This window comes from Oncorhynchus keta, unplaced genomic scaffold (assembly GCF_023373465.1).
Source record: "Oncorhynchus keta strain PuntledgeMale-10-30-2019 unplaced genomic scaffold, Oket_V2 Un_scaffold_1449_pilon_pilon, whole genome shotgun sequence".
NCBI lineage: Eukaryota > Metazoa > Chordata > Actinopteri > Salmoniformes > Salmonidae > Oncorhynchus > Oncorhynchus keta.
Genome location: NW_026290790.1, coordinates 1 through 12,500, shown reverse-complemented (window position 1 = coordinate 12,500; position 12,500 = coordinate 1). Strand labels below are relative to the sequence as shown.

Sequence of the window (12,500 nt, the reverse complement as noted above, 5' to 3'; positions counted from 1 at the left end):
GCCTGTTTATATCTTAGATATCTCAGAAAAAGGTCAACACTATAGATCAGCCTGTTTATATCTTAGATATCCCAGAAAACAGTCAACACTATAGATCAGCCTGTTTATATCTTAGATATCCCAGAAAACGGTCAACACTATAGATCAGCCTGTTTATATCTTAGATATCTCAGAAAACGGTCAACACTATAGATCAGCCTGTTTATATCTTAGATATCTCAGAAAACGGTCAACACTATAGATCAGCCTGTTTATATCTTAGATATCCCAGAAAACGGTCAACACTATAGATCAGCCTGTTTATATCTTAGATATCTCAGAAAACGGTCAACACAATAGATCAGCCTGTTTATATCTTAGATATCTCAGAAAACGGTCAACACTATAGATCAGCCTGTTTATATCTTAGATATCTCAGAAAACGGTCAACACTATAGATCAGCCTGTTTATATCTTAGATATCTCAGAAAACGGTCAACACTATAGATCAGCCTGTTTATATCTTAGATATCTCAGAAAACGGTCAACACTATAGATCAGCCTGTTTATATCTTAGATATCTCAGAAAACGGTCAACACTATAGATCAGCCTGTTTATATCTTAGATATCTCAGAAAACGGTCAACACTATCGAACTCAGTCTGTTTATATCTTAGAAATCTCGAAAACGGTCAAATACAAATATTTTAGATCAGCTCAATGTTTTCATTGTCTTAGATAATTAAAAACAGGTCAACACTATTTTGATAGTCTGTTATATATCTTTGTTGATATCCCATTAAAACACACACTATAGATCAGTTGTTGATATCTTAGATATTATAAACAGAAAAAGTGGTTGATATTCTCATTATAAACACACACCAGGAAGTTTTATTTAGATATTCCTCAGAAAACACAACACTATAGAAGTCATTATAAACACACACCAGCTGGATTTGTTTATATCTTAGATATCTCAGATAAACACAACACTATCGAAGTGGATTTGTTTATATCTTTAGATAATGTTTCCATTGGAAAACGAGGAGACTAAATCAATAGCCTTAATTGTTTAAATATATTCCAAGGTGATTATGGAACGTCAGGGACTTAACGGGACTTTGTCAACACTAAAGGGATCAGTTTTGCTGCTGATAGATGTTGCAAGTCTTAGATATCTCAGAAATGAATCCCTGTTTATCGTAGTGCACTACTATTTATATCTGATCAGATGTAGTATCTATACAGAAAAACGGGTACCATTTGTGACCCTATTTGAGCGTCGCTGTCCAATATTTAGATATTACAAAAACGGTAAAAACTATAGATCAGTATGTTTATATCTGGCCATGTCTCAAAATTACAAGCCTTAATCAGCCTGGTTTATATCTTAGATATCTCAGAAAACAATGTTAACACTATAGATCAGCCTGTTTATATCTTAGATATCCCAGAAAAAAAAAAAAAAAAAAAATCAGCCTGTTTATATCTTAGATATCCCAGAAAACGGTCAACACTATAGAATCAGCCTCAGTTTATATCTTAGATATCTCAGAAAACGGTCAACACTATGATCAGCCTGTTTATATCTTAGATATCTCAGAAAACAAAACTTTGGTCAACACTATAGAAATCAGTTGAGTTATATCTTAGATATCCCAGAAAACGGTCAACACAATGTTTGCCAGCCTGTTTATATCTTAGATATCTCAGAAAACAAACACTCTAGATCAGCCAATTTATACCAGATCTTGAGATATCCCAGAAAACAGTCAACGTTATAGACCAGCCTGTTTATAATGTGCTAGATATATGAGAAAACGGTCAGTACCGACTCTGGGTGATGTACTACTGTTTATATCTAACAGTATCCCAGAAAACTGGGTGATGTACTACAGTACTACTACTAACAGTCAGTTTAGTATCTCTGGGTGATATACTCCACCTAACAGTCAGTTTAGTAGATCAACTGGGTGATGTACTTAGATATCTCCACCCCTAACAGTCAGTTTATAGATCCCTGGGTGATGTCTCAGACTACTCCACCCCTAACAGTCAGTTTAGTACTGACCTCTGGGTGATGTACTTTATCCCTGGTGATTCTGTAGAAACACGAAAAAGTACTACTCCACCCCTAACAGTCAGTTTAGTACCGATTTTGATATCAACAGTACTACTCCACCTAACAGTCAGTTTATTGTAACCTCTGGGTGATAAATAAACTACTCACCCTCTAACAGTCAGTTTAGTACCACTCTGGGTGATGTACTACAGTTGACCTTAACAGTCAGTTATAAACACACACCTGGAAGTGATTTGTACTGATATTCCTAACATTATAAACACACACCAGGATGTACTACAGTACTAGGGTGATTTGTACTATTCCTCTATTATAAACACACCTCTGGGTGGATTTGTACTACTTACCTCTAACAGTCAGTTTAGTACCACCTCTGGGTGATTTGTTGATATTCCTCATTATTTAGTACTGACCTCTGGGTGATGTACTACAGTACACACACCTCTAAAGTCAGTTTGTTGATATTGATGTACCTCATTATAAACACACAGTTTAGGAAGTGGATTTGTTGATATTTCCTCAATTATAAACACACACCAGGAAGTGATTTGTTGATAAGTGTAACAGGTTTAACTAATGTTTCCATTGGAAAGTGATGAGAGGGGACTAACCAATAGCCTTAATTGGGTGATGTAAATATATTCCAAACAGTGAGTTTACCTGGAACCTCTGGGTGATGTACTTACTACTCCACCCCTAACAGTCAGTTTGTCAACTGCGTGATGTAAGGTACTACTCCACCCCTAACAGTCAGTTTAGTACTGATAGATGTTGCAAGTCAGTACTACTCCACCCCTAACAATCAGTTTAGTACCCTACCTCTGGGTGATGCACTACTATTCCCCACTCCTCTGAGTCAGTTTAGTACACTCTGGGGATGATAGGGTACTACATTTGTGACCCGGGTTTGGAGACCTCTGGGTGATGTCCAATATTTAATTACAAAAAATAAAAGTCAGGATAGTACCGACCTCTGGGTGATGTTCTCTAATTAATTACAAGCACCCCTAACAGTCAGTTTTGTAGTTAATTGGGTGATGTACAACAATGTTAGCTCTATCCCCTAACAGTAGTTTAGTAAAAGTGACCTCAAAAAAAAAAAACAGTACTACCAACCCCTAAAGTGTTTTGATTACAGGTCTGGGTGATGTACCAGTACTACCACCTTCGCGATAACAGTACAGAAATCAGTTGAGGGTGATGCATCATATTGACCCCTAACAGTCAGTTTAGTACTGAACCTGGGCCAGGTAACAGACACTTCACCATAAAAGATACAGAAAACAAACTTGGATGGTCTTCAATTTCTCAAACAGATTTGTTGTTGTTGATGTAAAACAGTTTCTATGACAACCGTCAGTTTACTGAATGTGCTGATGTTATGATGTTACAGTCAGTTTAGTACCGACCTCTGGGTGATGTACTACTCTACCTCTAACAGTCAGTTTAGTACCGACCTCTGGGTGATGTACTACAGTACACCTCTAACAGTCAGTTTAGTACCGACCTCTGGGTGATGTACTACTCAGTTACCTCCTCTAACAGTCAGTTTAGTAACAGTCAGTTTAGTACCTCTGGGTGATGTACTACAGTACTACTCTACCCTAACAGTCAGTTTAGTACCGACCTCTGGGTGATGTACTACAGTACTACTCCACCCTAACAGTCAGTTTAGTACTGACCTCTGGGTGATGTACTACAGTACTACTCCACCCCTAACAGTCAGTTTAGTACCGACCTCTGGGTGATGTACTACAGTATCTACTCCACCCCTAACAGTCAGTTTAGTACTGACCTCTGGGTGATGTACTACAGTACTACTCACCCTAACAGTCAGTTTAGTACCGACCTCTGGGTGATGTACTACAGTCTCTCCACCCCTAACAGTCAGTTTAGTACCGACCTCTGGGTGATTTAGTACTACCTCAGGGCTGTACTACTCCACCTCACCTCTAACAGTCAGTTTAGTACCGACCTCAGGGCTGATCTTTACTACTCTCTCTCACCTCTAACAGTCAGTTTAGTACTGACCTCAGGGCTGTATCTTCCTCTCTCCTCACCTCTAACAGTCAGTTTAGTACTGACCTCAGGGCTGTACTTCTCTCACCTGTTTAGTACCGACCTCTGGGGTGATGTACTACCTTTAGTACTGACCTCAGGGCTGTATCTCCTCTCCTCACCTCTAACAGTCAGTTTAGTACTGACCTCAGGGCTGATGTTCTACAGTACTCCTCCACCTCTAACAGTCAGTTTAGTACTGACCTCTGGGCTGTCAGTTTAGTACTGACCTCAGGGCTGTATCTTCCTCTCCTCACCTCACCTCTAACAGTCAGTTTAGTACTGACCTCAGGGCTGTATCTACCTCTACTCCTCACCTCTAACAGTCAGTTTAGTACTGACCTCAGGGCTGATCTTCCTCTCTCTCCTCTAACAGTCAGTTTAGTACTGACCCTCAGGCTGTATCTTCCTAACAGTCAGTTTAGTACTGACCTCAGGGCTGTATCTTCCTCTCTCCTCACCTCTAACAGTCAGTTTAGTACTGACCTCAGGGCTGTATCTTCCTCTCTCCTCACCTCTAACAGTCAGTTTAGTACTGACCTCAGGGCTGTATTTAGTACTTCCTCTTTAGTACTGACTCAGGCTATATCTCCTCTAACAGTCAGTTTAGTACTCCTCACCTCTAACAGTCAGTTTAGTACTGACCTCAGGGCTGTATCTTCCTCTCTCCCTCACCTCTAACAGTCAGTTTAGTACTGACCTCAGGGCTGTATCTTCCTCTCAGTACTCCTCACCCTCTCTCTAACAGTCAGTTTAGTACTGACCTCAGGGCTGTATCTTCCTCTCTCCTCACCTCTAACAGTCAGTTTAGTACTGACCTCAGGCTGTATCTTCCTCTAACAGTCAGTTTAGTACTGACCTCAGGGCTGTATCTTCCTCTCTCCTCACCTCTAACAGTCAGTTTAGTACTGACCTCAGGGCTGTATCTTCCTCTCTCCTCACCTCTAACAGTCAGTTTAGTACTGACCTCAGGGCTGTATCTTCCTGACTCAGGGCTCCTTCCTCTCCTCACCTCTAACAGTCAGTTTAGTACTGACCTCAGGGCTGTATCTTCCTCTCTCCTCACCTCTAACAGTCAGTTTAGTACTGACCTCAGGGCTATATCTTCCTCTCTCCTCACCTCTAACAGTCAGTTTAGTACTGACCTCAGGGCTATATCTTCCTCTCTCCTCACCTCTAACAGTCAGTTTAGTACTGACCCCAGGGCTGTATCTTCCTCTCTCCTCACCTCTAACAGTCAGTTTAGTACTGACCTCAGGGCTGTATCTTCCTCTCTCCTCACCTCTAACAGTCAGTTTAGTACTGACCTCAGGGCTGTATCTTCCTCTCTCTTCTAACAGTCAGTTTAGTACTGACCTCAGGGCTATATCTTCCTCTCTCCTCACCTCTAACAGTCAGTTTAGTACTGACCTCAGGGCTGTATCTTCCTCTCACCTCTATCAGTCAGTTTAGTACTGACCTCAGGCCTGTATCTTCCTCTCACCTCTAACAGTCAGTTTAGTACTGACCTCAGGGCTGTATCTTCCCTCTCTCCTCACCTCTAACAGTCAGTTTAGTACTGACCTCAGGGCTGTATCTTCCTCTCTCCTCACCTCTAACAGTCAGTTTAGTACTGACCTCAGGGCTATATCTTCCTCTCTCCTCACCTCTAACAGTCAGTTTAGTACTGACCTCAGGGCTGTATCTTCCTCTCTCCTCACCTCTAACAGTCAGTTTAGTACTGACCTCAGGGCTATATCTTCCTCTCACCTCACCTCTAACAGTCAGTTTAGTACTGACCTCAGGCCTGTATCTTCCTCTCTCCTCGCCTCTAACAGTCAGTTTAGTACTGACCTCAGGCCTGTATCTTCCTCTCACCTCTAACAGTTTAGTACCGACCTCAGGGCTGTATCTTCCTCTCACCTCTATCAGTCAGTTTAGTACTGACCTCAGGCCTGTATCTTCCTCTCACCTCTAACAGTCAGTTTAGTACCGACCTCAGGGCTATATCTTCGTCTCTCCTCACCTCTTAATGATATAAGGGGAAAAGTGGGTCGGGTGACATTCCCTCTAGAAATACTTCTAGTTGAAAAGTTAAACATTTCAGGTCGTCTCCGTGTTGCCGGGTCTCCAACTGGGAAATCATCTCTAAATAAATCCAATGAGCTTCACAAATAGGTGAGCCGACTACGGGGATCTCCTCTGTACACCCCCGGGAGGATCTAACAGGAAGCAGGCTGGAGGACATTAACACCGAGCAATAAATTAAGTGCAAAATAAAAGTTGCCACGGAACACGTTTTTATTTTATTTTTAAAAGAGATCAAATGACACTGCGTTAATTTACATTTCATTAAGAAGGTTATTTTCACACGTTCCCCCTCCCCTCCCCCAAAAAAACTGGGACACTCTAAACATCCTCTATTCGCTCCATTAGGATTTAATATCACTGGCTATAGGTTTCTGGGATTGATCTAGTCCTATGTCTTCCGGTTAGAAACACAGGTGCTAAAGTTTTAAGACAAAAGAAAATGTATGAAATGTATATAATTGTAAAATGACTCTTTGCACGGAGGCTTCCCTTCCTGTCAGAGAGGAAGAGGAGAGGGCAGGAGGAGCGAAGAAGAAGGAGAAGAAGAAGAGGAGAGAGAAGAAGGAGAGGAGAGAGAAGAAGGAGAGGAGAGAGAAGAAGGAGAAGAAGGAGAGGAGAGAGAAGAAGGAGAGGAGAGAGACCAACAGACTGTTGGGGTCAGAGGTGAACAGAAGGAGAGAAGGAGAGTAGACTGTTGGGGTCACAGAAGGAGAGAAGGAGAGTAGACCAACAGACTGTTGGGGTCAACAGACTGGTGAACAGAAGAGGAAGGAGAGTAGAGTAGACCAACAGACTGTTGGGGTCAGAAGAGGATGAGAGACCAACAGACTGTTGGGGTCAGCAGACCAGACTGAAACCAGGTGACTCACAGACTCAGAGGTGAACCAGAGTTGGGGTCAGAGTTCCCGTCTGCTTCCAACAGTCCTCTTGTCCGAGGAGGCCTGTTGGTAGAAGTCTTCCTGCGCCTGGGTAGAAGTCCCTGCACCAGAGGGAGAGGGCATGAGAGGAGCGTGGGCTCGTGGTCCCCCAGCCCACTGTCACTGCAGCTCTCCTGAGAACCGTCTGGTAGGTGAAAGGTGACGCGGCGCTGAGACTAGAACCAAGAGACAAAGCAGGGCCGCGACGTTAGCTAGGGCTCAGGGATTTAATAAGGGAGGGGGGGTGATCGCTCGGTTAACGCGTTACTACAATCCTCTTGGTGATTTAAAAGGGGACACCGGTGTCAGCCCGATGTTTTCAGTCTGATAAACGATCATACATCTGATGTCCTCTGATAACATGAGGGTCATAAATATAACAAAGGACCATACGGACAGAGAGGATTAAGTAAACGGTTGAAGGAGCGATACATCCCATTGATACAGACACTGATGCAAATTCACAGACGCCAACATATTTGAAGAGGAGGTGTGAGGGGTGGAGAGAGAGAGAGACAGAGAGAGAGAGAGAGACAGAGAGAGAGAGAGAGAGACATAGAGAGAGAGAGAGAGAGACAGAGAGAGAGAGAGAGAGAGGAGAGAGAGAGAGAGAGACAGAGAGAGAGAGAGAGACAGAGAGAGAGAGACATAGAGAGAGAGAGAGAGAGAGAGACAGAGAGAGAGAGACAGAGAGAGAGAGGGAGAGAGAGAGAGAGAGAGAGAGAGAGAGAGAGACAGAGAGAGAGACAGAGAGAGAGACAGAGAGAGAGAGAGAGAGAGACACAGAGAGAGAGAGAGAGACAGAGAGAGAGAGAGAGAGAGAGAGAGAGAGAGAGAGAGACAGAGAGAGAGACAGAGAGACAGAGAGAGAGACAGAGAGAGAGAGAGAGAGAGAGAGAGAGAGAGAGAGAGAGACAGAGAGAGACAGAGAGAGAAAGAGAAGAGAGAGAGAGAGAGAGAGAGAGAGAGAGAGAGAGAGAGAGAGAGAGAGAGAGAGAGAGAGAGAGAGAGAGAGAGGATAGAGAGAGAGAGAGAGAGAGAGAGAGAGAGAGAGAGAGAGAGAGAGAGAGAGAGGGGGGAGAGGCTAAACCACAAATGTAAGTTGGAGGAATGATCGTCTTCATTCGTGGTCTTAATTTTGGAGCTTCATTAAAACCGATGACCGTTTTTTTTAAGATGATTTAGGGGGACGGTGTAAGATGATTTAGTAAGAGAATACTACAGCCTCGTTTCACTGCACAACTCAGAGAGTAGCTATATCTAACTAGCCTGCTAGCTTACAGAGTAGCTATATCCAACTAGCCTGCTAGCTTACAGAGTAGCTATAGCTAGCCTGCTAGCTACAGAGTAACTATATCCAACTAGCCTGCTAGCTTACAGAGTAGCTATAGCTAACTAGCTATATCTAACTAGCCTTACAGAGCTATACAGAGCCTAACAGAGTATATCCAACTAGCCTAGCCTGCTATATCCAACTAGCCTGCTAGCTTACAGAGTAGCTATATCTAACTAGCCTGCTAGCTTACAGAGTAGCTATATCCAACTAGCCTGCTAGCTTACAGAGTAGCTATAGCTAACTAGCCTGCTAGCTTACAGAGTAGCTATATCTAACTAGCCTGCGAGCTTACAGAGTAGCTATAGCTAACTAGCCTGCTAGTTTACAGAGTAGCTATATCCAACTAGCCTGCTAGCTTACAGAGTAGCTATAGCTAACTAGCCAGCTAGCTTTGTAGCCATGGATTGTAGCCATGGATTGTGCTCCTTCCATTGTTTAGCTAAGTAGCTAGTTGATGCTTTCCCTTTGTAGCCAGAGCAAAGCAATATTAACCCACAGAGATGCTGTTTACATTGATCTCCATACTGAATGAAGCAGGGACCTCCTTCATGTTATAAATGGGTCTCCATACTGAATGAAGCAGGGACCTCCTTCATGTTATAAATGGGTCTCCATACTGAATGAAGCAGGGACCTCCTTCATGTTTATAAATGGGTCTCCATACTGAATGAAGCAGGGACCTCCTTCATGTTTATAAATGGGTCTCCATACTGAATGAAGCAGGGACCTCATGGCCCTTCATGTTTTAAATGTCTGTCTACTAAAACTACCATACTCTCTGTCTACTACTACTACCATACTCTCTGTCTACTACTACTACCATACTCTCTACTACTACTACTACCATACTCTCTACTACTACTACTACCATACTCTCTGTCTACTACTACTACCATACTCTCTACTCTACTACTACTACCATACTCTGTCTACTACTACTACCATACTCTCTGTCTACTACTACTACCATACTCTATACTACTACTACCATACTCTACTACTACTACTACCATACTCTCTGTCTACTACTACTACCATACTCTACTACTACTACTACTACCATACTCTCTGTCTACTACTACTACCATACTCTCTGTACTACTACTACCATACTCTATGTCTACTACTACTACCATACTCTCTGTCTACTACTACTACCATACTCTCTGTCTACTACTACTACCATACTCTCTGTCTACTACTACTACCATACTCTACTACTACAACTACCATACTCTCTACTACTACTACCATACTCTGTCTACTACTACTACCATACTCTACTACTACTACTACCATACTCTCTGTCTACTACTACCATACTCTCTGTCTACTACTACTACCATACCATGCTCTGTCTACTACTACTACCATACTCTCTCACACTCACACCACACACAAAGCTACACACTCACACCACACACAAAGCTACACACTCACACCACACAAAGCTCACACTCACACCACCATACTCTCACTCACACTACACACAAAGCTGTCTACACTCACTACCACACACAAAGCTACTACACTCACACCACTACAAAGCTACACACTCACACCACACCAAAGCTACTACTACTCACACAACTCTGTGTACACACACTACAAAGCTACACACTCACACAACTACACAAAGCTACCATACACTCACACTACACACAAAGCTACACACTCTCACCACACACAAAGCTACACACTCACACCACACACAAAGCTACACACTCACACCACACACAAAGCTACACACTCACACCACACACAAAGCTACACACTCACACAACACACAAAGCTACACACTCACACAACACAAAGCTACACACTCACACCACACACAAAGCTACACACTCACACCACACACAAAGCTACACACTCACACCACACACAAAGCTACACACTCACACCACACACAAAGCTACACACTCACACAACACAAAGCAAAGCTACACACACACTCACACCACACACAAAGCTACACACTCACACCACACACAAAGCTACACACTCACACCACACACAAAGCTACACACTCACACCACACACAAAGCTACACACTCAAATCCGCACATTCAAATTCCATATTGAATGTTACCAGTTTTAATTGCGACCATATTTCCATTTCATTATAATGACACACCTTTCTGTTGGGCTTTTTGTATTTTCAGCCCAGAAACAAGCCTCCAGCCTTTCCTTTCACCAGCACCTTTCTCTCTGCACAGAGAGGTCCCTATACCCACCCACACACACAACCTTTCCACCTCCGTAACACAGCGACACATACACACGCACACCGCACACACGCACACACAGCTACACACACACACACACACACACACACAGCACATACACACTCACACACACACACACACACACACACACACACACACACACACACACACACACACACACACACACACGCACACACACAACCTTTCCCTCCGTAACACAAAGAGGTCCCTACTATACACACACACACACACATACACACACACACACACACACACACACACACACACACACACACACACACACACAACACACACACACAACACACACACAACCTTCCTTCCGTAACACAAAGAGGTCCCTACTATACACACACACACACACATACACACATTTCATTATACACACACATTTCACACAACCTTCCCTCCGTAACACAGTTGAGGTCCCTGTATTTTCACACACACACACACACACACACACACACCACACCTTTCCACACACACACACACACACTGCACACACACACACACACACACACACACACACACACACACACACACACACACAACCTTTCCAACACAAAGAGGTCCCTACTATACACACACACACACACATACACACACACACACACACACACACACACACACACACACACACACACACACACACACACACACACACACACACACACACACACCTTTCCCTCCGTAACACAAAGAGGTCCCTACTATACACACACACACACACACACACACACACACACACACACACACACACAACCTTCCTCCGTAACACAGCAGGTCCCTGCTATACACACACACACACACACACACATACACACCACACACACAAAGAGCACACACACACACACACACACACACACACACACACACACACACACACACACACACACACACACGCACACACACAACCTTTCCCTACTAACACAAAGAGGTCCCACATACACACACACACACACACACACACACACACACACACACACACACACACACACACACACACACACACACACACACACACACACACACAACCTTTCCCTCCGTAACACAAAGAGGTCCCTACTATACACACACACACACACACACACACACACACACACACACACACACACACACACCTTCCCTCCGTAACACAGCGAGGTCCCCTGCTATACACACACACACACACACACACACACACACACACACACACACACACACACACACACACACACACACACACACACACACACCTTTCCCTCCGTAACACAGAGAAGTCCCTACCATTCACTTCACCAACACACCCACATAGTCTGCTGTAAATCTCTACAGGAGTCATTAGAGGATCCAAAGGTTGTGGACAATCTCTGCCTAAATGCAAATGTCCCTTTGTTCGATATTCTGGAATATTCCACAACGTAAGTAACATTCAGTCTTGACCAAAACGAGGAAGGAGGAATAGAAAACCTAAAGGAACGTTAGGAGAACAATTCTAATACATCTTGGATTTGGTGAATAATAAAAAGAAAAGAGGTATGTTTCATGTTAGATAAAATAAAATTGAGGTGAATAATTAGAAATGTTTGTTTTTTTGTTTCATTGGTCCGACGTTTTGTCGTGGAGATTTTGGACTTTCTTCACGTTGAGAGAGGAACATATCCACAAGAGATATTTAACATCGCTGTCAAACCGCAACATCATTTTAACCTGAGCTCTGTCACCCAATGGGACGTGGAAATACCCACGGGTTAAGAAGTCCGTTATCTGATACACTATTTCAGGATCTCCGGCGTAATTAAATGAATGCCCAGAAAAGTTAACATTTA

The 12,500-nt window shown here is 43.3% G+C and overlaps 1 pseudogene; it reads right to left on the bottom strand.

Moving 5' to 3' along the window:
• The window catches only part of LOC127927499 (protocadherin-9-like), a 192,136-nt pseudogene extending 184,850 nt beyond the window's left edge, over positions 1-7,286 (bottom strand).
• Between the last annotated feature and the right edge of the window lie 5,214 nt (positions 7,287-12,500).